Genomic DNA, 26,294 nt, shown 5'->3' with positions numbered 1-26,294 from the left:
TCCTTATTTTGCCCACACAACATCTTTAACAAAATGACATTTGCAGAAATTAAAACAACATTGTGGCATTTGCAAGAAGATTTTGCATTATTCTGATGGTGTGGATTATGTAAGTGATTATAACTTATATGTCATTATTTTGATTATTTATGTTATCATCTATATATTTTGTTGATCGGCGGCGGTGATGCTGAATCGGGTTTATCCGAAACACCTTATGGTGCTCCTCTCCCCTTAATGACTAGCATCTAACTTGTTTGGTTTTGGTTTTGGTTTGTCCTAGATATTTTGTGATGGTTGTAATAGTTGTGTACACACAGTGCGCCAAAGTATCCACCAAGGTCTTGAAGGTACTTATATTTTATGTTTTTAATGGTTTTTTCTTTTGTATATATATCTTAAAAGATTGTATATTTATATCACATGAAGGGTATGAAGAGGATTCAATATTACTGCCCAGCTTGCAAAGGTAAATCTTCAGCTGACCAACCGACTGTAAAGAAACACAAACCAAAACATATGTATCACTCTTTTTTCTAAAGATACGGTGTTATATAGAGCACAAGAAAGATACGGTGTTATATATGAAATCCATTCTTTTAATTATTTTCTAAAGGCTGTCTTTGGCTCATCAATGGAAGAAAATCAGTCTGAACCATAATCTGCTACAAGGTGTCAAATTTATAGTAGATCTCCTACTAAGGTAGATCACACGATGCCATTTTACTACATTATTATTTTTGAATTTATTTGGTACTCATTTAGCAAATATTCTTTGTTTTCTAACCAGTGTAAAGGAGGTGATATTTCATTGGCTAATGGGCCCAGTTGAACATAAAGAGTAAAGGTTATTTTATTTTGAATTGATCTATTTCTAGGATGAAGTATATATATTAATGTTTTTTTGCATCTGTGTAATAGAACAGAAGAATATGGTCGACCACGCAACCAAGTTTCCCACCGAGACGAGTTCTTGAGTTGTTCCACGTGCAGCAAGGTGCGTCACTTTGAACTTAAGACAAGAGACGAGTGCAGATCTTATCAATTTGCAGCTGCAAGGGAAAACTGAACTTGTAGTGACATGATTTGTGGCAGGTACCATGATCTACCTCTCTAAAAGTTCATTTTAATCACTTGATTTGTTGTTATTCTTAAAATCTTTTTGATGAAGGTGAACATGCGAAGACCTCGAAGACTAAGAGAGGAGTTCAAGACCACATAGCAGATGCCGAAAGAAGAGCAAGTGCACAAGTGCAAAGGTTGCAAGTACTGTGTGTGATTTTTATGTGAAATGTGCAGAGTGTGCTGATTAACAGCCGTCTATCATTTTCTTGGACGACTTTATTATGTAATAAGTGTTTTAATAATTTCATTTCATAAGGACTTGAGTGTTACTATATATGTAACTTCGGGTGCCATTAATTGTTTCTGTTTTGGTTCTGGCGTTCCGGTACCAGTCCTATTGTTGTCATTTCTAGCTAAATTTAGTTCCACATTAGCAATTTTATTATTTAAAATGTGGTTATTTGCTAAATTTAGTAATAAACTGTAATTTGTTTTCTATATTTGCTCTTTAAGTTACCTTTAGTTTGCCTCAACAAACATAAAAACAAATACGCAATGTGGGGAAGCAAATGGCAATAAAGTTTGAGGGTACATGAGGAATCAATGATGGTGCCAATGTTTTATATAGTAACATAACACTCCAAAATTCAAACTAGATTTTATGGAACTACATAGAATTAAGCTCGATCAATAAGACAAGTATTTTCAATGTCCTGTCAAACTGGATGTAGGTCCTATTGACCGATCAAACAACTCAACACTAGTCTATTTGGATCAATCTTAACACTAGCTAGCGGAAATCACTAGTAAGGAACCAAGATCTCGGATCTTGTTTGGTTATGTTATTACCGTGAGGGTGGAAGAAAGAAAGGAGAAGAGAGAGTTTGAAATATGGATAAGGTTGCACAAATTGACAAAAGGTTGACACTATTTATAGTGTGTACGCTCATGCATTTTCTTTTATTATTCACGGCCTAATGGGCTCCATATTACTAGGCCTCGGACCCAAACTTAAAAACAAACATAAACCAAGTAGCTAACTTACATTATTGTTCAAGCATTTTTAAATACAAAAGACTAAACACAAAATGGGCCTAACACTGGACTACTAACATTATTAATCATAACAATTGATAGCACGATTGCATGTAACGCCGATGGAAGTTTTTATGCACTAGCTTCAGCTCTTATGATAAAGCAAAGACGGACCATGTTGCCTTCGTCATCATATCCTTATTCTCAATCCATAGACATAAGAGAAAGACTGGTATTGTTGAAGAAAATTTTCAAAATTAAAATGAAAAACTTTGTAATTTCATATGAATTTATAAAACTTTTGAACGTTGATTGATGAATATTATCAAATAGTAAAAACATGCTACATAAATCACACGTAGATTCATAGAAGTAACACCTAAGTATGCTCATTCACCTTTCCTTTGAAAGAAATGCGTGCTTTCTCCCAACTCGTCTACATCTCTCCGTTTGTTTTTGTAACATGGTAATCACAAACGTACATTCACAAAAGTTGTACGTGGTGGAACTTGAATGTTTAAACTTGCAGGGTGGGGGACAAAATATATTTCAATAAATCCAAAAATTAATATACGTTCTTTAGTAGTGAAAGACATGTGGTCGGTGTTTGAAGAACATGAGATGGCGTATTTGGGTGTGAGTAAAAGAGTATCTACAAATAAGGTAAACGAATAAAGAAACGTCAGCATCTGCACATTCAATAAACTAGTAAAATATATAGTATAATAACAAATTTTATCTAACTTATTAACATTTAGTTAACAAGCAATCCGACAACATTGACTTTAATTAGTTTTATGGTAGACTAAATTAAATTACGAAAATGGCCCTATTTCCTATTATCGTCTTCACATAATTCCATTTCTATTCCATAAATTTCCTGCACATATCTAAAAACTCCTGTGAACCATCTAATCTGACGCAGCCTCCTAATCTCTTACCTAATGTATTCTTTTGAGCCGAAAAACAGGGGGGGGGGGGCACAATCTCTCCCCGCCCCAATATATTCCGCACTTACACATAAGTACCAAGAGTAGCGCATGATTGATCATTATAAGGTCCAATACCCTAAAAACCACTATATTAGTAAACTAATTAATCTTTGCATATTAAAGTCATTAACCACTTTTATGATCAACATACTTGTGAATTTTTTAAATAATGACTTGATACCTTTTGAATTGGCTAAAGTGTGGTAAAGAATTTTTTAAATAATGACTTGATACCTTTTGAATTGGCTAAAGTGTGGTAAAGGAAAATTGAATGTAATGAAAAGAAATAAAAACATCTTACTTTTGTTTTTACAATTTAATATTGATTTTGGTAACCATTAAACAAGTTTAAAGACATACAATAAAAAAATACTACTTTTTGATGTATTAACTCTTATTATAATAATTAAAAAAATTCTCTTGTCATATACTATATCATATCACATTATATCGTTATATATCATACCATGACATATTATATCATGTTTAAAAGTATCAAATTATATTGTATCGTACCATCTATATTATATATATATATACATATATATATATATATAAACAAAACCTCCATAAATCTTTCAAGTCACCAGATTGTTTTATTTGTAAATAAAGCTTCCAATGCATTTGACCGAATTCATGGGTATGGATCTCATCAAACTTAGTTAGCCCTTACACAGGTTATAATATCTCATTATATTAAAAATTAATCTCATTAAATATTTGACATGAAAAATTTAATAGGGATATATTTAAAATTAATATCCGTTTTCTAAAAGATATTATTTGTAATTAAAAACAATTTTGTAGTAAAAAAACGAGTCATGGATCTAACCAAAGCTTAAACCGGGTTATAACATCTCATTTATTTATGAAACTTTTTTATTCATAAATATATAATTAGCTTTCTTACAATAAAAACAATAAAATTTTAAAACATATAAAACAATCATGTAATACGGAGGTTAAAAAGCTAGTCATATTATATAAAAAATATCATCTTATAATTAACATATCATACCAAATGATATTACATAATATCACATCATATTATCCTCATATATCAAAAACATTCCGGATTGTGTGTGATATTGAAAAGAAAAATAAGAAGTATGAAGGAAAATTAAAAAAAAAGAAAAGAAAAACTCTCTATAAACCGTGACACTTTCATTGATCTCCTCACCACCATCGGCAATATTATTCGCAAGTTTCATCTCTAGTATCACCTTCTACAATATCCCTTTTCAGATCATCTTTTATCATAACCGCTTCGATTTTAGTGTTTGTCACAACCTACCAATATATGCCATGAAAGTGTGTTCGAGATCGATCCATTTGAAGATCGCATGGTTCTCATCTTTCTTTCCTTGTTGGAATTGGTGGTATCGGAATTGTTTTACCACGGTAAAATGCTGAACCCTTGTTTGTTTTGTGCAAATTTCAGTAGTATTTGAAATTAATAGAAAATATTTTTGATGGCAGACACTGTTTGGTCCGAATCCTCTATGCATCACCATCCACCAGCATCCACTTATTGAGAGGAGGAGGTAACGCGAGGTACTGAACAGGCAGTGGTTGTGGAAGAGGTGGCGGTGAACGGAAAGTGGCCCTGTAATTAAAGGCTGCAAAGAAGGGAAAAGGTGGCCCTCTAAATGGTTCCTGCACCTTCAAAGGTGTTAGGCAGCGGAAATGGGGAAAGTGCGTGGCGGAAATCCGTGACCCCAAATTTGCTGTCCTGGTTAGGGGCATGCGACTCCGCCCATGAAGCTGCCTTGGCTTATGATGCTCTTCTCAATCTTCCAGTAAGGGGGTCCGCGTGGTTGCTTTTGGTGGTATCTTAATGAAGAAGGCTTTAGAGTTGGATAAACATGACACTTAATGAAGATGTGTAATATAAGGAATGTATGTAGAGTCACGCGATACGTGACTTCTATTGTGTGTATTATAAAAATATAATTTTAGAATCAATTCGATCACGTTTATAAAAAAATTGCAGTTTTCATTCTTTATGTTCAAAAAACACCAAGTCTCTAATCAATCTTTCTGTTACAAATTTGTGTAAAATATCTTAGTGTTTACTGAAACAAACCAAACATATGGCTATGATGATTACTTGTTGAAATCTGGAGTCAGATTTTGTTAATACCATAATCTTAGACACCATATACTTGTTTATTCTTTAATGCTTATATATTGCTTCCACCTTAATCAAACTATGAAAATGGTTCGAGTCAAGCCTATGAGCATGTAGCGTATTAACTAACCAATCATGCTTTCCTGAGTATTCAATACATTTCATCAGTATAAAAACTGTTAATGCGAGCTTATTTACCAGCCATCCATGCTTCTATTTTTGTTTGAAAAACAATGGTGTCACTTGGACTTGTTCTTATACATAAGTCGGCCGTGTCTCCTATAAGTGTCTGAAATTTGGGCGTCGAATCTGCTTAAGGTATGATATGAAGTTCATCCGTTGTTACGACCATGTTTGATTTTACAAATTGAAGTTGATGTATGGGCTATATTCGCCGGATTTTGATTTTATATTTATTTAAATTGTTGAGTTGCAATATATGCTACAAATCTACATGCAACTAAATTTGCTTATGTTGCTATTTATCACTAGATTTGGTGGGAGTTTTTATAATCAGATCTGTTAATTTTGATCAGTTGACTAGACCTGCTTTGGACTAATGACGAATTATGACACTGCTTTTGATTTTGATAACTTTCAGGTATCAAGACTATTCCTTCGATCTATAAATCGTTAGATTCTTTTATTCAGTTTTTCTGGTTAGTAAAAGTAATCAGTAACTCGTGTTTTGATCAATATCCATTCTAGTAGAGTTTTAATGTCCGTAGCTGTTATAACTATTATCCCTTGTAAGTCTCTTAATTTGTCATAATAAATTACATAATAACTCAAACAATATTATGAACTCTATGATAATAATATGATGTGGAAATTAAATGTTTGAATATAGCTGAATGATTATTTTCCTTTCCAAGGAATTTGTCGGATTCTTTTATTACATAATTTCTTCCTAGTTGGTGAATGCCGTCTGTTGTTATAATTCGTTCGGTTTGTATATATGTAAATTGAATTTGGTTGAACTCACAGGAACTGCACTAGCTTATCAAGTGATGAATTGAGTGCCTTTGCTGGGCAAATCATAGTGAGAGCACCTGAGAATCATTGACGTTGGCATAATTCACACTTCTTGCCATTGCAGCCTAGGCTACACACGGGGCATGATCAAACTCTCACAAATCGCTTTCTTTCCTAGCTTTTTTTTACCCTAAAAATTTAATGAGGCACTACTAGAAAAATGAGCAATTGCGACCAAAATTTGCTACCGAAAAAAACCGGTTGCAATTTTAGCGACCGATTTAGCAAATTTGCTACCGAAAAACATAATTACTTGAAACGGTAGCTAAGCGGTCGGAGTTTTTGCAACCGGTGAGATTTTGCAACCGTTTTTTCGGTGGCTAAGTGGTCGGAGGTTTTGCAACCATTTATTTTAAGCGGCCGGAGTTTTTGCAACCGATAGCTAGGCGGTCGGAGATTTTGCAACAGTTTTTTCGGTGGCTAAGTGGTCGGAGGTTTTGCAACCATTTATTTTAAGCGGTCGGAGTTTTTGCAACCGGTGGCTAGGCGGTCGGAGCTTTTGCAACCGTTTTTCGGTGGCTAAGCGGTCGGAGGTTTTGCGACTGTTTATTTTAAGCGGTCGGAGTTTTTGCAACCGGTAGCTAAGCGGTCGGAACTTTTGCAACTTAGGCGGCTAAGCGGTCGAAGCTTTTGCAACCAATAGTATACCACGCAATGAAATTCATTACCTTATTTCAATGTTAAAGATGATTTCCATTGCGTTGTACATAAAGACCCACCCATCTCATGTATTATATATATATAGAACCTAACATCATTGTTTGTATGCTAATGAGTAAATAGGAGTGGGTTTCTCTTATATGTTTATGTCACTCCACATGATGATAATAAACAAGGACAAAACTGTAATTGGAATGCACAAATTCATGGTGATTTTTCTATGTAATGTGAAGAATGGCATTTAGATTATAAGTTTTGCAGTCAAGATCCTGTGATTGATTGAAGCCCAAACAAAAGCTTTAAAAGCTGGAAAGCAATATTATTATTATTATTATTATTATTATTATTATTATTATTATTTTGCTTGCCCCTCAACCAATCCACATTTAAGATGAATTCAGAAGTCAAAACCCAGGACTCAAGTTCAAATTCAGTTTCAATCGAGTTTTATCGCAGCGGGCACTCGGACGACGAGTTTTCCTATAATAAGAGATATTGGGCTTATGTTACCAAACGTTGTCTTCAAGTCGTCTTTTATCATTGGGTTACCTCGATAAAGAAAAACATGTAAGGCTGTTCAAAAAGCTTGTGGCTCACAGCTCGCTTGAAAATAACTTGAAAAAAGCTCGGCTCGAAAAAGCTTGTGGCTCGCAGTTCGCTTGAAAATAACTTGAAAAAAGCTCGGCTCGAAAAAGCTCGATTCTAAATGAGCTCGGCTAAACTCGGATCGATTTCTAAACGATCCGAGCTCGAGCCAGGGTCAGCTCGGCTCGGTCTTGGCTTGACTCGTTAGCTCGGCTCGTTTAAATTAAAACCTAAAGTTTAATAACTATATATAATAATAGCATACCAAAAAATAAATAAATAAAAATTATACGTATATTATGTCGCTCAATTTTTCAGCTCGATAAAGAAAATGAGCCGAGATCGAGCTAGCTCGATTAAGTCCGAGCTCGAACTTGAGCATACCCGGCTCGTTTACAAAATGCATTACTGAATAAATTTGCTTACATGTAAGGATAGGTTTAGGGACAACTTGACGGGCACAGAGCCACAGACCACTGTGGTAACTTTCCCAAACCTCCTTTAAAATAATATTACTTAATCCACATTTAATAAACCCCATAACCAAAATCACTCATCACTATTCATCGCTCCGACGTTCATAGCCACGGCTTCATCGCCTCCGACGACATCCACTGCCGTAAAGCATCGCTCCGACGATCTCCGCTGCCATAAACCATGCCGTAAACCATCTCTCTGACGATCTCCGCTGCCGTAAAACATCTTCTCCATCGGTTAATTCGTCTGGTTTGTTTTCTCATCACTCCTCGGTTAATTAGGTTTTGCTAGATTCATCGTTTAATTAGGTTTTGCTAGAATTGACATGAATGAATATTGATTTTAGGCACTAAGTGTTCTGTTGCTACAATTAGGCTAAGGCATGTACACTTTAGGTATTGAAGAAACACTAACCGGTCCCCGGACAGATTACTGGTAACCTGGGGGTTGGAGAGATGTTTCCCACGAGGGGTTAGACCCTTGGAAGATGGTTCTTCTGATAACCTGCAAAACAGACACCGTGAGCTCGTCACTGAGAAGGGGGGGGGGGGGTTCCTCCTTGTGACCACCCTACGGCGTGAGAATCAGACTAGATTGCTCTTTAAATATAAAAGTATATTAAGAGATTGCTAGAGCAGATATCAGGTATAATATGATGATAATGTAGTAAGGTATGATAAGATGAGATGATCATACCATTTGTGGTATTTATAGCCGAAGGTAGGTTTCCAAAGAGGTATGGCCGGCTGCAACAGTGTTCCTGTTCCACCAACAGTAGCCTACGCACGTGCCCTGCTGGTAGTTGGTGGGTAGGTAGCGGCTGATAGTGACCAGGCCTGCTGTATACTATTCCTGTTCCACCAACTGACGGCTACGCACGTGGTATGGCAGTAGTTGGTGAGTAGGCAGCGGCTAATAGTGATACAGTACAGGAGCATGCTGCTCGCCATACTGTATCAGTGAGCTGTCGTATCTCTGATCAGATCTTTCGCCCATACCTCGTCAGGTACAGTAAAAGATCCTTCAGTATACGGACTGGCTTATTTGGGCGGGAGTATTCCCCCTCCCGCCTCTGTGCGGGATTGCTCCCGGCTTGGCTCATTCCTTCAGGTGACACTGAATGACCGAGAGCTAAGTGCCTTGTGCGTGTAGCCATGCTGCGCGGGTGGCCTTCCCTAATGGCTTGTATCCGAGGCTGCGGGGACAGGCGGAGTCCTTCACCATTGGGAGGCATTTCCTGCGGGACCAGCTTGCGTACTGCGCGTAAGGACGTCACGTCTCTGAGCATGGTTGGTCCTGCGGATCCAGTTGGTCTCTGCGCAGACGTCCCTGTTTAAGGTGAGTCTTGCGGGTCCAACTGGGCTCTGCTGGGACCTACCTCTTCAAGTCCCCCCAGTCCAATGTTCTTCTCATGAGTGTTTAATAAAGTGAGGTGAACTTTTGGACTTGAGCAAAGGGTTTTGAAAAGGGTTTTGTAAGGTTTTCCATGGGGATTCTTTCCGCGGAAGTCCTTGTCACTTGCAGAAATGCCCGAGTTTCCTGCTTGGTCTTTGGGTATGATGCGGGTAGGTCTGTAACCTCCTCGCAAGTCAGGAGCATTGAGTCCCAGTTGTATGTATTTTCCATGAGGTTTTGGTAGTTTTGAACATAGTGATCAATTATGTTAAGACCACCAATTCCATCTTGGAGCTTCAAACAACGTAGTTCTCGACGTTCCCGCTATGCGGGGATGTTATTTCCGTTTCCGCAAGCATTGCCCAAAAGATCCTTCTTGGTTTCAATTCCCAGCGGAGCGTTAGGTATGTGAAGGGTTTTGCCTTAACACTGTACCTGCGCTCGTCTTACGGTTACTTTACTTCCAAGGTATTCCTGGCGTCAATTCCCTGCGGGTGCTAGGTATGTGAAGGGTTTTGCCTTTACACTGTACCCGCACCCGTCTTATAGTTACTTGGTTGCCGAGGTACTTGGCTTCAATTCCCTGCGGGTGCTAGGTATGTGAAGGGTTTTGCCTTAACACTGTACCCGCATCCGTCTTACGGTTACTTGTTCACCAAGGTTTTCTTGGCTTCAATTCCCTGCGGGTGCTAGGTATGTGAAGGGTTTTGCCTTAACACTGTACCCGCAGCCGTCTTACGGTTACTTGTTTGCCAAGGTTTATTTGGCTTCAATTCCCTGCGGGTGCTAGGTATGTGAAGGGTTTTGCCTTTACACTGTACCCGCATCCGTCTTACGGTTACTTGCTTGCCAAGGGGTAAGGGGTATTTTCCCGCTTACTTTTTAATATTTTCGAATTTTGAATTTTGAAATTCGAAGAGTTGGTGAAAAGATAACAGTCCATACCTCTGAAACGTCGTGCGACGGTTTCTTCTGACTGTGTCAGGACGTGCAGGAAGTTATGGTGACGTGACAGAACATGGTCATTCCAGTCGGTTTTTCAGTCGCGTGGGCGCGATTTTTCGGGCGCGTGGCCGCGAAATTACTGGCATACGTCCTTTCAACAGCTGTTGCCAGCTTGCTTTTTGCCACGTGTCATAGTTTCATTGCACCTTCGATTTCTCTCTCCTCCGCATTAAATTCAACGCATTAATTGCGATTACTATATAAAGGGGGAGAGGGTTATTTGTAATCCATACTTTTCACTCTTCTCTTCATCTTTAAGGCGATTTCCGGCGAATACTCTTTTATTCAATCGAGCATTCTCTCGAAATCGTTCTCTTCTTCCTCTTCAAGATGTCTTCTCGTGATGCTGAGGCTATAGCTGACGACAGGGGTACCGCTGGCGAGTGCCAGTGTGCTCTGCCCGGCGATCAGTACCGGTATGTTGTCAGGAAGTTCATGCTCGATCATCTCGAGCCTGAGTTTCCTGAATCCCACCAGACCGTGTACGATGCCCCCAGAGGCAAGATCGGGGTCTATGCTGCATTTTTTGTCTATGGGAATCTTAGATTCCCATTGACAAAATTTGTTTTCCGTGTCCTTGAGAGGCACGGTGTTCATTTGACCGAGCTGCACCCCATGGCGATCGCCAAGATTCGCCATTTTGAGTGGGTGTGCCGGATTTTGGGCATCGAGCCCCATGTGGACCGCCTGATGACCTTCTATACCTGGAGGTGCATCCAGGGGTGGTACACCTTGACGACCCGTATTAAGGGTCTGAAGATTTGCGACACCGAGCGCAGTCTTCGCTCGTGGAAGCAGGAATTCTTCTATATTTCTGCCCGCGCCATCCCCCTTGCCATGAAGTTTAAAAATGGCCAAGCGATACCGAGCCTTCACGCCCCCAACTACCAAGAGGCGGAATGGTTTTCGAAGATATCCCGGATCCAATCTCCGGTTTACCGGTTTGCGGAGTCCGGGATGGTCATGTTAGGGATGAGCCGGGTGTGGAAGGATGCGTCTCAGGTTCCCATCCTTCTCGAATACGGTTTGAACTCTATTCCCTATGGTATGTCTTGTCTTTCTTTTTGATACGCGTTTGTCTTCTAACTGTTTATTCTTTCAGAGGGAAATGATTTTGAGTCGCTTCTGTACCCGCGGGAAACCGACGGTCCTGCGCGGATGGGTACTCGTGCTCTGGACGAGGGCGAGTTGCCCATCCTGGAGCAAACGGCGGATCGGTTTGTGGAGGTCTATCCGCTAGGCCACGAGATCCTGAGCCACCGGCGGCCAGGTAAGGCGATATTCTTTCCTCAATCCCTCAATGCTGTACCCGCTGCTGGAATTCCTGACCCGTCTTCTTCTGAGGAATCCTCAGATGCTCCCCCATTGGTGCGGAAGAAGAAGGCTGCCGCCGGCGTGAAGGGGAAGGAGAAGGCCTCCACAGCTGATCCAGTGGTTCTATCTGACTCGGAGTCAGATAGTGAAGAAGTGGCGGGGAAGCCCGGTGGTGAGAAGACCACTGCTCCGGAGGCTACGACCGTTACCTCCGGAGAACCAACGAAGACGACGGTGACCGGTACCAAGAGGCCGGCTCCATCGGGTTCCTCCCCGCCCGTCCGTACGTTCAGGGTCAAGAAAACCCGTAAGTACAATCATAATGTCTTTGCAGATTTATTACTTCATAACTTTATCTAACACTTTCTTCTTTGTGCAGGCGTGGATGTTGACGCATTCCGGGGTGAAGCGCAGAGGAGTACCCTTCCGCCAATGACGGTAGGCTTGGTCAGCCTACCTGAGGCGTCGACCCAGGTGCCTGCGCCTGCTTCCGCTGGTTCAGTTGCTCCCTCTGAGCAGACTGTTCCAGCTGAGATGACGTCACCGCCGGCTGTGAGTGCGATTTTTACAGCATCCTTCACAGAGCCGGCGGTTACTGCTGTTGCCTACGAGGCGGCGACCGCGGCGGCGACCACAACGGCGACCTCGGCGGCTGCCACCATGCCCGCGCCACCGGCACCGATGGCCGGACCATCAGGTACGCGCAGGGCTTCCCGCCGATCTTTGCCACCTTCCCGTCTGCCTGACCTGTTGGATGGATTTCCTTTAGGTTCAGGTGATGGGTTTGGCGGCTATCGGCCTGTCATTGACCCTACAGGTGCGTAGGGTTCCTTTCTTTTCTTATGTTTTTTATCATCTTTTCCTTACTGCCTTTGTTTCTTTTGCAGTGTCGGATTCCAATGAAGTGTATGTTCCACGATGGAACATACGCCGAGGAACAACCCTTCGCACACCTGTGGAGTGCGTGGACTGGGCTCGCCACGCTGCTCCTCCGGGTGCGTTGGGGGAAGCCATGGTTAGCTACCAGGAGGGTAGGCTAACTAATGAGCTTCGGGTTCTCCAGGCCCGGACGCAGCCACGCGTCGAGCTGCTTTGTCGTGAAAACGACAAGTTGAAAGCAGCTCGCGCCAAGGACGTATCTGAGGCGCGTGCTCTTCGGGAGGAGAACCAACAGCTGGCGGCAGCTGCCGCCGACAAGGAGAAGGCCTTCAAGGCCCTCGAGGTTGAAGTTCAGGCGCGACTCGAGGCCCGCTCCAAGGCTGCCCAAGCTGTGAATGAACAGCTTCGGCTGGCCAGGGAGACTGCGCGAAACGCAACCGAGAGGGCTGCCAAGGCTGAAGCCGTTGCTGAGCCTTTGCGTGTGGAGAATGAGGAGCTCAAGGCCAAATTAGAGGCTCTCCAACGCGCTCATGATGCCTTGGCAATGGAAGATGCCAAGAAACTCCAGGAAATCCTGGACCAGAGGGGGGTGCTTGACCACACCGAGCGGAAACTCAAGGGTGTCGAAGAGGCTGCCGCAAAGGAAGTTTTACTTGCCAACCTTAACAAGAGCGAAGCCGAACGCGCCCATAACGAAGCTCAAGCTGCCCTCCAATGGCTTCTTCGAGAAGCGTTGCCTCAGGTATGTTTAGTTTTATCTTCACGCTTTTCTTTTGTAAGAAAAGGTTCTAATACTTGTGTTTTCTTTGTAGGTTGTGCGTCGGGTCTTTTCAGAGACCTCTTACGATGATGCTATGACCGCAGCCCTCAACGCTTCTCATGAGGATGGGGAAAAGGCCGGCTTCCTGCTTGGTCTAGGGTTTGTTGAGAAAGGCGTCCCGCCTTCCAACTTCCCTTTGTTCGATGTGGATACCGAAGCCATTTATGACCAAGCATTGAACCAATACGCCGCCTTCCCGCATCCAGTGGTGGAGAAGGTGGACGAAGTAGCTGCTGCTGATGATGGGTTAGCTGTCCTCAAAGCGTTCCTCGAACCACCCCGTTCTCTTGACGGAGCGGGTCCAAGTGGAAGCGGCCCTGAGGCTTGATCCTGAAGATCCCTTCCCATTGCTAAGATAGACTTGTATAGTTTTTTTTTTTCTTTTAGGCGGGTAGTTACCCGGCCATTCTTGTAATATATTCTTGAAATATTAATCTTTTTGCGTATAAGATTGTTATTTCCTTCTTTGGGTTCCTTGCTTCATAAACTTATGACTTGCATACTTAGTTTAAATTAGCAATTTTCCAAGTGTTTAGAATAAGAACCTTTGAACGTGGTTGATAATGGATTAAAGTTTTCGCTTCCTCTTTCGTGATTGTGCGGGTAGAACCGTCACTTGCACTTAGCAGGATGGCAAAACTTTACCCATTTCTGACCTGCGTGTAGGTTTTACTTTTCGAAATTTCTAAGGCATTAAGATAAGTTAACCTTTGAACGTGGTTGATAATGGATTAAAGTTTTTGCTTCCTCTTTCGTGATTGTGCGGGTATAACCGTCACTTGCACTTAGTAGGATGGCAAAACTTTACCCTTATCTGACCTGCGTGTAGGTTTTCCTCATCCTTTTGAGGATAAGTTAACCTTTGAACGTGGTTGATAATAGGTGTGAAGTTTTGCTTCCTCTTTCGTGATTGTGCGGGTAGAACCGTCACTTGCACTTAGTAGGATGGCAAAACTTTACCCTTATCTGACCTGCGTGTAGGTTTTCCTTATCCTTTTTAAGAATTTTGTTTTGAACCGTTCGACGCGCGGTTGTCGATAGGTTAGTGTTCGGTTTCCTTTCATGATTCATGCGGATAGACTGGCACTTTCATTTAATAGGATAATTGAACTCTTCCCCTTCAACTGACCTGCGTGAAGGTTTGTCAAGTTATTGGGTTCGTGCGGGTAGGACCGCCTTCCCACGCAACGACTTCACGTAATGTGAACGCCGTCACCAGTGTTGCATAGTTTAACCGTTCGACGCGCGGTTGTTGATAGGTTATTATTCAGTTTCCTTTAATGATTCATGCGGATAGACCGGCACTTTCATTTTTGGGTGCTGAACTTTTTCCCAAACTGACCTGCGTGAAGGTTTGTCACGTTATTGGGTTCGTGCGGGTAGGACCGCCTTCCCATGCAATGACTTCACGTAATTATGCGGTGAAAACCGGCATATTAGTGTTCAGAAAAGTATGAATGTAAAATCATCAGCTTCGATGTTCTTAAAGAGAATCATTTCCATTAGAAGTGGCTCTTGGCCTTTTCTTTACAAATTGGAATTGATTTACATGCAGACTGTGTAAATGAGCTCCCTTCCATGTTGGGATGGGAGTGCCATGGAGCCGATACGCACCTGGTTCGGGATCTCGTTCTTTACGCAGCATGTAGTCTCAATGTTGAAGCTGGAATTTTTATTCGTTTTCCCCAGCTGGGGTTCTACACGCATCCGCCTGCTCAGCCTTTATTGCGCCACGAGGTGTGCGAGCGTCCCATCTCTGACAAATGCTTCGACCATGTCTTTTACATCTATGCATTCTTCAGTGTTGTGGCCTTTTGTCTTGTGGAAGTCACAGTATTTGCTCCGATCAGCATCGTGACGATGTCGGATTATTGGAGGCTTTGGCCATGGGAGCTCTTCAGTGGCGAATATCTCAGTGACGCTTTTGGTGAGTGGCGTCCATCTAGAGTTCCGGTGCGACTGTACATTATCCCTTCCGCCCACTCGATGTTGCAAGCCGGATGAGGTGTCAAAGTTTACCCTTGACTGCCAAATGCCTAGCTTTCGCTTTTTATTTAGTCTGGCGGTGAGGACGTTGTCTTCTCTCGTCTTCTGAGTGTAGAGGTTTGTGCTCTGTGGGAGATCTCTACCCAGTTGCTTCTCCGTTTCCGCATAGCGTTTTGCTGCTGTCATGATGCCATCCCATGTGGATGGCATGCCATCTTTACCCGTTAGGGTGCGGATGAGCTCTGGGTCATGTGCGCCCTGGATGAAGGCAGCGCGAACAAGATCTTCGCTGATATTGCCCAAACTTAGCTTCTTTGAGTTGAAGCGAGTGATGAAGTTTGGCAGAGATTCATCTTCCTCTCGTATGCATTTGAGGATTGTCCATTGCTCCTCGGTATACTTCCGTTGCTGGCTGAAGTGTTGGCTAAACTTCTGCTGGAAGTCTGCCCAGTCGTAGATGTGGTTGACCGGTAGGCGATCAAACCAAGCTCTAGCAGCCCCCACCAGCGTCATTTGGAACATGTAACACCACGTGGGTTCCGTCCAATTGCTGACGGTTGCCCCCGCTATGAACCTGTTCAAATGATCGTCTGGATCAGATAAACCGTCATATGTGCCTATGTTAGGCATTTGTTTGGCACTCTTTGGGGCGATTGCTTCCGCAATGTCCCTTGCAAACTTGGACATTCCTGCATTTGCAACGTTTGGTCTGAACGTTTTTGAGAAGTCTCGTGGACTTCCACCTGTGCTTTTTGGTTTGAAGGCTTGTCCAAAATGCCTTTTCGGTTGGGATTCCGTTTCCTTACGCTTCCCTTTTGCCCTATGGCGAGGGTTCGCGTCGGAGTCGGATTCCTCCGAGTCATCCTCCCAGTACTCGAATTCGTCGGCCTGTTGCACGGAACGCAAGCGTTCGTCCAACTCAGCCTGGAATTCCTTTTGTCGTGCCTCCGCCCATGCCTTAACTTCATCGAGAGTCTGGCGGGGGAGTCTTCGTTTCTCAAACTGGGTATCGGTGGATCCCAGTAGGCGATCATTTACTGCACTTGCCCCAGCTTTGGTAAGTGGGGTAGTGTTCGTAAAATTTACTTCACTTGCTCCGGCTTCGGTAGCCGGGGTAGTGTTCGTAAAAACTGTGTTGCCGGTATTCCCCCTAGTAGCTGGGGTTGTGGTTACCGGAATTTCTCTAACCATCTTTGTAGAAGTTTGAAAAAACTGGAGAAAATTGTAGTTCTAGCTTTATGCACGGATGGCGCCAATGAAGAAACACTAACCGGTCCCCGGACAGATTACTGGTAACCTGGGGGTTGGAGAGATGTTTCCCACGAGGGGTTAGACCCTTGGAAGATGGTTCTTCTGATAACCTGCAAAACAGACACCGTGAGCTCGTCACTGAGAAGGGGGGGGGGGGTTCCTCCTTGTGACCACCCTCCGGCGTGAGAATCAGACTAGATTGCTCTTTAAATATAAAAGTATATTAAGAGATTGCTAGAGCAGATATCAGGTATAATATGATGATAATGTAGTAAGGTATGATAAGATGAGATGATCATACCATTTGTGGTATTTATAGCCGAAGGTAGGTTTCCAAAGAGGTATGGCCGGCTGCAACAGTGTTCCTGTTCCACCAACAGTAGCCTACGCACGTGCCCTGCTGGTAGTTGGTGGGTAGGTAGCGGCTGATAGTGACCAGGCCTGCTGTATACTATTCCTGTTCCACCAACTGACGGCTACGCACGTGGTATGGCAGTAGTTGGTGAGTAGGCAGCGGCTAATAGTGATACAGTACAGGAGCATGCTGCTCGCCATACTGTATCAGTGAGCTGTCGTATCTCTGATCAGATCTTTCGCCCATACCTCGTCAGGTACAGTAAAAGATCCTTCAGTATACGGACTGGCTTATTTGGGCGGGAGTATTCCCCCTCCCGCCTCTGTGCGGGATTGCTCCCGGCTTGGCTCATTCCTTCAGGTGACACTGAATGACCGAGAGCTAAGTGCCTTGTGCGTGTAGCCATGCTGCGCGGGTGGCCTTCCCTAATGGCTTGTATCCGAGGCTGCGGGGACAGGCGGAGTCCTTCACCATTGGGAGGCATTTCCTGCGGGACCAGCTTGCGTACTGCGCGTAAGGACGTCACGTCTCTGAGCATGGTTGGTCCTGCGGATCCAGTTGGTCTCTGCGCAGACGTCCCTGTTTAAGGTGAGTCTTGCGGGTCCAACTGGGCTCTGCTGGGACCTACCTCTTCAGGTATATATTGGTTAAATTTTTAGTAGCACTGGTTATTTGTATTTGAGATATAAGTATTAATGCACATGCCCTATCTAAAGATGATTTTATAATTGCTTGTGAATTGTTTGTAAGTTTAAATTCATCTTTTAGATTATTTTAGTGCTCGTTCATTAATTTTGTGTGTGAGTCGGCTTTTAACGGTGGAGGATTTTGAAATTGCAGTTAAATTTATCAAAAGGCGTGGTTAATAATTGGTTGTTTGATATTACAAATCGTTTTGGACAAGCTGCAAACGTGCTGGTTAAATTTTATTTTGACATGGGTCAAATTTTTGAAAACAAAAAGGAAATCAATACAGTTATATTTGAATTGATTAGCTCTGATCGATATTAACCATTGGTTAGGGACCGGTTAAGCAGTAATAGGTTAATAAGGTTAATTTTAATAGATTAATAAAATTAACCAGTTATTAATAAAATCAATACAGTTATATTCTGAACAAGCCCTATTTGTGTTCGTGTTTGTGTTCCTTCATTTCTTCCGTTTAAGTTAAATGGCCGAACACGAACGCAAACACGCCACATTTGTGTTCGTTCGGTTCGTTTATAGACAAACTAACGGTAATAGTTTATCTTATTGTTTAATTTTTTGACTAAAGGGTTCCTGGTAGTTCACTAACAAACTGTCGAAGCATAGTGGAAATTGAGCCGGAATTCAGATTAAGGTGGAGCAATGAAGGCAGTGGACAGCGGTTTTGATCCTTAAAGGATCATGATCAGGACTGAATCATAGATGGATGAAAGCCATCGGTCAAAGATCATGTGGTCTGCAGCTGCTTATATGGACAACAAACGAGGCAGCATGGGCGTGCATTCAGAGTGGTTTTGAGATCAAATCATGGTGTATGGAGCAGTAGTGACTCAATATGTTTGGTAGCTGTGTAGGAGGCGCTTTGGGGCTAAAATTGATGATCAAACCATCCGGATATGGAACTGGCAGTTGCGTACGTGTATATCTGTTCTGACTGGACACAACCATTATGTGATGTGTGCTTTGTTCCATCCGAAGGAGGACCTAAAAAACATTTTTAGTATTATACGTCTGTAAAAAAAATTTCTGGGTTCGCCACTAGAATCGGTTAGGTTGTAGGTGTTTTTCTAGTCTTAACTTTAGTTAACAACTTAACATTGAAAAATCATTATTTAGCTTTTGACTGAAACTGCATTCTTTTGTATGTTTATGGTCATACAGATGGAATTACCAGTGATACTACTGAATTGTTTGAAAGAGTTTCACATAGTATAAAGGTTAAACGTTATAGCAAAGCAATCAATGATCTTAATGCTGCCATAGAAGCCGACCCCTCACTTTCAGAAGCACATTGGCGCTGTGCTTCTGTTCTTCTCGAGCTGTGCAGGTTCTGTTTTAACTTTTCAGTTAGTTATAGAGTATTTTCAGGCTTTCGCTGTCCGTTAGTAGTTCATATAGTTCCTGGTTAGAAACTTATCATTATTTAGCTGATCATGATGTTGCTACTAGGCATTACCAGAAAGGGCTCCGCCTCGATCCAGAACCCGGTGAATTGAAGAAAGCATATTTTTCATTGAAGAATTTACTCAAAAAGACAAAACTTGTAAATCCAACTACTGATTGAATTTTGTATGTCTCATAGTCTTTGACTTTTTGTCTAGAAGTCAAACTTTGACTTTTGTTGCAGGTGGAAGATAATGCAAAGAAGGGGAAACTGCGTGTTGCTGTGGAAGATTACAAGTCTGCCCTTGCTTTAGACACATAATCATGATCATAATATTAAAAAGTTTGAATGTTTTTGTAACTTAGTTGAATCCATTATTCTCAGAGGGGTGAGGCCAAATTATTGACTAAAGATTGGGAAGGAGCCGTTGCAAATATCAAATCAGCTGCAAAAAAATATCCTCGGGTTTGTTTAAAGTTTAAACTCGGTTATATTATTGATGTTAGATGTATATGTGTGTTTGTAATTATAGAAATGATATTTTTTAAAGGATATGAGCATTCGGGAGTCACTTATGAAGGCGGAGAAAGCTTTGAAAATAAGTCAAGGGAAAGATTGGTATAAGATTTTAGGTGTGTCGAAGACTTCAACGATATCTGAGATAAAACGAGCTTACAAAAAGCTAGCTTTGCAATGGCACCCGGATAAAAATGTGGATAAAAGAGAAGAAGCAGAAAATAAATTCAGAGAAATGGCTGCTGCATATGAGGTTCTTTCTTTACCCTTTTGAGTCAAACTGGTGTCTTTTATTGGGTTGACCGTTGACCCGATTACTGTTTGCAGATCCTTGGAGACGATGACAAGCGTGCACGATATGATCATGGTGAAGACATTGAAGTATGTAATTGGCTAACATTCAAAAGTATGGTAGTTATGGTTTTTGATTTTTGATTAGCTAGGGTAACATTTTTTTGTTTGTTTATAGAACTCGAATAACTTTTTGTTTATATTGAATTTCTTTGATACAGATTTATAGTTTGATTTGTGTCTGTGTGTTTGTGTCTATATTTATATATATTTTGAACAATTATTTTTGGTTGCCTCGAGATCAAAAATACGGTAGCAAGATTTGCAGATTTGCGGTTGCAAGACTTGCTACCGAGCAGTGGTAGCAGACTTGCGACGGCTGCAGTGCAAAGTGGTAGCAAGACTTGCGACCGCAGCAGTGGTAGCAAGACTTGCGACGGCTGCAGTGCAAAGTGGTAGCAAGACTTGTGACCGCAGCAGTGGTTGCAAGACTTGCGACCGCAGCAGTGGTAGCAAGCTTTGCGACCGCAGCAGTAGTTGCAAGATTAGCGACGGCCGGAGTGGCTTCAAAATTTGCGACTGCTGTAGCAAACGGTCGCAATAGGGCAATTGCGACGTGTATTTTTCCGACAGCATTTTTGGTTGCAAAACGGTCGCAAAAGGGCAGTTGCAACCGTTTTGCGACCGGAAAGGTCGTCGCAATTGCCCAGTTTTCTTGTAGTGAGGGTTTACATGTCCTGCAAAGTTTGCAAAACATGCATCTCACAGTACAAACATGTTAAACTGGGGAAATGAAGGTTTGGGTTCTAAATTGCATGCAATGTCAAGCTAGTAAAATTGGGTGAATCGTGTTTTCTGGGATACTTTATTAGAGATGTGTTGGAATGATAGCTTGGAGTTGTACTTTAAAGTGGTAATTTCTTATTTGTTTCAATTCAATAAGCTATATTGTAACATGTTTTATATTTCTAATTGTTTGTTCTTAATGTTTATGGTTGTGGCTGAATATTGGACACGTTTGGAATTATCGGGCTTGGAGGCTTATTTGGACTCGTTGCTGTTGGGCTTGTTGCTGTTGGGCTGGATAACAACAACTCTTTAACAAACTCAATCCTCACGTGTTATTGGGAAGTTGAGTTTGTTATAACCGGGTCTATATTAACTGGTGGTTGATGATATTCAACACACAACAATAACAATCGTCTTCTTCGATATAGAGAGAAAAAGAGTTCTAGTTTGTAATCTCTGATAAGTCTTGTAATCTAGGGTTTGATTCATCACCTTGATTGAATCTTTAGTCTGTTAGATTGAGAGAAAAGAGATTTGTATCATTGTGTTTGTGATAGTTCTGTAATAGTCTTCCGCTGTAATCTGGTGTTTTGTGATCGAAGTACTAAACGATTCAAGCTACTGTTTATCATATTTTGACAAGATGATTACCTGGGACCATACAACCAAGTCTCACACGAAAAGTGCAGAGGCTTGAGGACAGTCGATGCAAAGGTAATTACAAGTACTGCTGGTGTTTTTAAAGCGAAAAAAGCAGGCTTGAGGACAGTCGATGCAGAGAGTGAACTAACTTGTATGCAAATGCACCTAATTAACTTGGCGTCTATCACTTGCTTGTTCTGGATTTATCTTTATAATCATATTCAATAAACAATTTCAATTGAAAGTGGGATTGTTTTGTTTGTATGCTTATGAACACTGATATGTATATAAATATAAAATCCAAGAAGGGATGAAAATAATGAAGATTACAACAAGTTGAAGACGAAGATTTGTGATATACTTTTGTTTTTTAGGTACAATTTTTATCATTCACACCTACAGATACATTAAATCTTTACATGTGCCCCAATAATCAACACGCGCATTTTCGTTCCATTTGCTTTTTATACATTTTCTTTTTTTATTATTATTTTTATTTTTTAATACATTTGGGTTCCTTACTCTGAAGCTGTTGTGCTCCCAAAAAGAGTTGATCGAGTTGTACACAATAACTCATTAACAGCTAATACACATAGCTTTGCTTTCGGTATGATCAGTTTTATCACTCAAGAGAGGGTTGCGGCACAGTGTGTTGCCCGATTACAATAGTAAAACAAAAAAAAATATCAGTCTATTTTATTAAGAATATTCAATATTGTAAATATAGTTAAACATTCCAATAGTAAAAAACTAGCTATATGTACCATAACCCGTCACACCTTCATCTCTAAACTGCTATCACCGCCGTTGGCAATAATCTTCACCACCAAGAGCCGTCACCATAGTGTCCTTTTTCCGATCATCTTAACCATTCTGATTTTCTTATTTGGATCGATCTCACAACCTACATATATATGCAATGAAATTGGGTTCAAGATCTATCCCTTTCAAGATAGCATGGTGATTATCTTGATCTCTCATTGTTGTTGGAATCGGTGGTCTCGGAATTTTTATACACAAGGTAAAATGTCAATTCCCCCCCCCCCCCTTTTGGCATATTTATTCAATTTTAGGGTTCATGTCATTGAGCATATATATCCCTGCAAATTTCAAAGGATGAGATTTGGATGTTCACAAGCCAAAGATTTTCAAACACAATTTAAGGATAAATAAAGATTTATGACGCAGGGAAAAGAAAATTCTCTTAAATTACAATCGTGTTCATTTAAATTGCTTGATTTGTGCTATATATGCTTCATTTCTGTTGGTGTTTTTAAGATTGCTTGAATTTTATTCATTGATTGGATCTACTTGCGATTGGCATTCATGATATAGGCATCTTATTTTTATTTCTAATGAAAGGAATTGTGTAAGTTGCTATTTGTAGTTTGATTTGGTCGTGGTTTTACAACCAGTTTTCTACATAGATCTACTTCGGGTTGATGATAGATTTGTAATGGTGTAAATTGGTCTGCCGATTGATGATCTTTTTACTTGAACAGTATCTCTTGTGATACTTAATCACATATTTATAAGATTAAGAATCAGACTGCAGGTGTAAGAAAATTTCGCGATCCAAAAAAATTAATGATAGTAGACGCAAATAGCATTATTTCACTTGATGTTACACCAGTATTAGTTTTCTTCCATCAATCGAAATTAGCTAGTTTATCATAAATCAGCAACTTTGGGCAAAAGAGGTTTGAATTCATAAGTAAGAAGGTTTATACCATTTTATGATAATAAAATGACATTTGCAGAAATTAAATTATTAGAATGACATTATTTCCTTATTTTGCCCACACAACATCTTTAACAAAATGACATTTGCAGAAATTAAAACAACATTGTGGCATTTGCAAGAAGATTTTGCATTATTCTAATGGTGTGGATTATGTAAGTGATTATAACCTATATGCCATTATTTTGATTATTTATGTTATCATCTATATATTTTGTTGATCGGCGGCGGTGATACTGAATCGGGTTTATCCGAGTCACCTTATGGTGCTCCTCTCCCCTTAATGACTAGCATCTAACTTGTTTGGTTTTGGTTTGTCCTAGATATTTTGTGATGGTTGTAATAGTTGAGTACACACACAGTGCGCCAAAGTATCCACCAAGGTCTTGAAGGTACTTATATTTTATGTTTTTATTGGTTTTTTCTTTTGTATATATATCTTAAAAGATTGTACATTTATATCACATGAAGGGTATGAAGCGGATTCAATATTACTGCCCAGCTTGCAAAGGTAAATCATCAGCTGACCAACCAACTGTAAAGAAACACAAACCAAAACATAGGTATCACTCTTTTTTTCTAAACATACGGTGTTATATAGAGCACAAGAAAGATACGGTGTTATATATGAAATCAATTCTTTTAATTATTTTCTAAAGGCTGACGTTGGTTCATCAATGGAAGAAATCAGTCTGAATCATAATCTGCTGCAAGGTGTCACGTTTATAGTAGACCTCCTACCAAGGTAGATCACACTAAAGATGCTATTTTACTACATTATTATTTTTGAATTTATTTGTTACTCATTTAGCAAATATTCTTTGTTTTCTAACAAGTGTAAAGGAGGCGATATTTCATCGGCTAATGGGCCCAATTGAACATAAAGAGTAAGGGTTATTTTATTTTAAATTGTTCTATTTCTAGGATGAAGTATATATTAATGTTTTTTTATCTGTGTAATAGAACATAAGAATATGGTCGACCACGCAACCAAGTTTCCCACCGAGACGAGTTCTTGAGTTGTTCCTTGTGCAGCAAGGTGCGTCACTTTGAACTTAAGACAAGAGACGAGTGCAGATCTTATCAATTTGCAGCTGCAAGGGAAAACCGAACTTGTAGTGACATGATTTTGTGGCCGGTACCTTGATCTACCTGTCTAAAAGTTCATTTTAATCACTTGATTTGTTGTTATTCTTAAAATCTTTTTGATGAAGGTGGACATGCGAAGACCTAGAAGACTAAGAGAGGAGTTCAAGACCACATAGCGGATGCCGAAAGAATAGCAACTGCAAAGGTTGCAAGTACTGTGTGTGATTTTTATGCAAAATGTGGAGAGTGTGCTGATTAACCAGCTGGCTATCATTTTCTTGGACGGCTTTATTATGTAATAAGTGTTTTAGTAATTTCATTTCATAAGGACTTGGGTGTTACTATATATGTAACTTCAGGTGCCATTAATTGTTTCTGTTGGTTCGGGCGTTCCAGTACCAATCCTATTGTTGTCATTTCTAGCTAAATTAAGTTCCACATTAGCAATTTTATTATTTAAAATGTGGTTATTTGCTAAATTTAGTAATAAACTGTAATTTGTTTTCTATATTTGCTCTTTAAGTTACCTTTGGTTTGCCTCAACAAACATAAAAACAAACACGCAGTGTGGGGAAGCAAATGGCAATAAAGTTTGAGGTTACATGAGGAATCAATGATGGTGCCAATGTTTTATATAGTAACATAACACTCCAAAATTCAAACCAGCTTTTATGGAACTACATAGAATTAAGATCGATCAATAAGACAAGTATTTTCAATATCAGATCAAACAACACAACACTAGTCTATTTGGATCAATCTCAACACTAGCTAGCGAAAATCACTAGTAAAGAACCGGGATCTCGGATCTTGTTTGGTTATGTTATTACCGTGAGGGTGGAATAGAGAAAGGAGAATAGAGAGTTTTAAATATGGATAAGGTTGCACAAATTGACAAAAGCTTGACACTATTTATACTGTGTGTGCTCATGTATTATCTTGTATTATTCACGGCCCAATGGGCTCCATATTACAAGGCCTCGGGCCCAAACTTACAAACAAACATAATCCAACTAGCTAACTTACATTATCCTTCAAGAATAATTAAATACAAAAGACCAAACACACAATGGGCCTAACACTGGACTACCAACAATATTAATCATAACAATTGATAGCACAATTGCATGTAACGCCGATGGAAGTTTTTATGCACTAGCTTCAGCTCTTATGATAAAGCAAAGGTGGACCATGTTGACTTCGTCATCATATCCTTATTCTCAGTCCATAGACATAAGAGAAATGAAGAAAATCTTCAAAATTAAAAAGAAAAACTTTGTACTTTTATATGAATTTATAAAACTTTTGAACGTTGATTGATGAATATTATCAGATAGTAAAATTTGTTACATAAATCACACGTAGATTCATAGAAGTAACACCTAAGTATGTTCATTCACCTGGTCTTTGAAATGCTTGCTTTCTCCCAACTCGTCTACATGTCTCCTTTTGTTTTTCTAACATGGTAATCACAAACGTACATACACAAAAGTAGTGGTGGAACTTGAATGTTTAAACTTGCGGGGTGGGGGACAAAATATATTTCAATAAATCAAAAAATTAATATACGTTCTTCGGTAGTGAAAGACATGTGGTCGGTGTTTGAAGAACATGAGATGACATATTTGGGTGTGAGTAAAAGAGTATCTACAAATAAGGTAAACGAATAAAGAAACGTAAGCATCTACACATTTTTAAACTAATTTAAATAAGCTAGTAAAATATATAGTATAATTTTATCTAACTTATTAACATTTAGTTGACAAGCAATCTGACTACACTGACTTTAATGAGTTTTATGGTAGACTAAATTACGAAAATGCCCCTATGTTCCTATCATCGTCTTCACATAATTCAATTTCTACTCCATAAATTTCCTGCACATATCTAAAAACTCTGGTGAACCATCTAATCTGACACAGCCTCCTAATCTCTTATCTAATGTATGCCATCGAGCCGAAAATTGGGGGGTGAGGGACCCCTTCCCGCCCCCACTATATTCCACACTTGCACATAAGTACCAAGAGTAGCGCATAAGGGATCATTATAAAGTCCAATACCCTAAAAACCACTATATTAGTAAACTAATTAATCTTTGTTTATTAAAGTCATTAACCACTTTTATGATCAACATACTTGTGAAATTTTT

General features: G+C 40.3%; 1 long non-coding RNA gene and 1 pseudogene across 4 annotated transcripts; both read left to right on the top strand.

The window, feature by feature from the left end:
* The first annotated feature begins 22 nt into the window (after positions 1–22).
* On the top strand, positions 23–24,465 carry LOC143608638 (uncharacterized). 3 transcript variants are annotated; one of them, XR_013149298.1, is made up of 4 exons: positions 38–109; positions 284–350; positions 430–672; positions 23,771–24,465. It is a non-coding gene; the product is annotated as an uncharacterized LOC143608638 (long non-coding RNA). The 3 variants fall into 3 exon arrangements; XR_013149299.1 differs by having other exon boundaries at positions 23–672; positions 23,771–23,801; positions 23,893–24,465; XR_013149297.1 differs by having other exon boundaries at positions 284–672.
* LOC143608560 (dnaJ protein P58IPK homolog A-like) lies at positions 19,114–20,241 on the top strand (annotated as a pseudogene). Its single transcript, XR_013149285.1, has 4 exons — positions 19,114–19,236; positions 19,321–19,542; positions 19,628–19,846; positions 19,921–20,241. The product of XR_013149285.1 is annotated as a dnaJ protein P58IPK homolog A-like (transcript).
* Positions 24,466–26,294: the final 1,829 nt, after the last annotated feature.

This window comes from Bidens hawaiensis, unplaced genomic scaffold, assembly GCF_021521415.1.
Source record: "Bidens hawaiensis isolate Kalapana, Puna unplaced genomic scaffold, B.hawaiensis_p1.1 tig00419396_1, whole genome shotgun sequence".
NCBI classification, from domain to species: domain Eukaryota; kingdom Viridiplantae; phylum Streptophyta; class Magnoliopsida; order Asterales; family Asteraceae; genus Bidens; species Bidens hawaiensis.
This window is presented reverse-complemented; position numbering and strand designations above follow the sequence as displayed.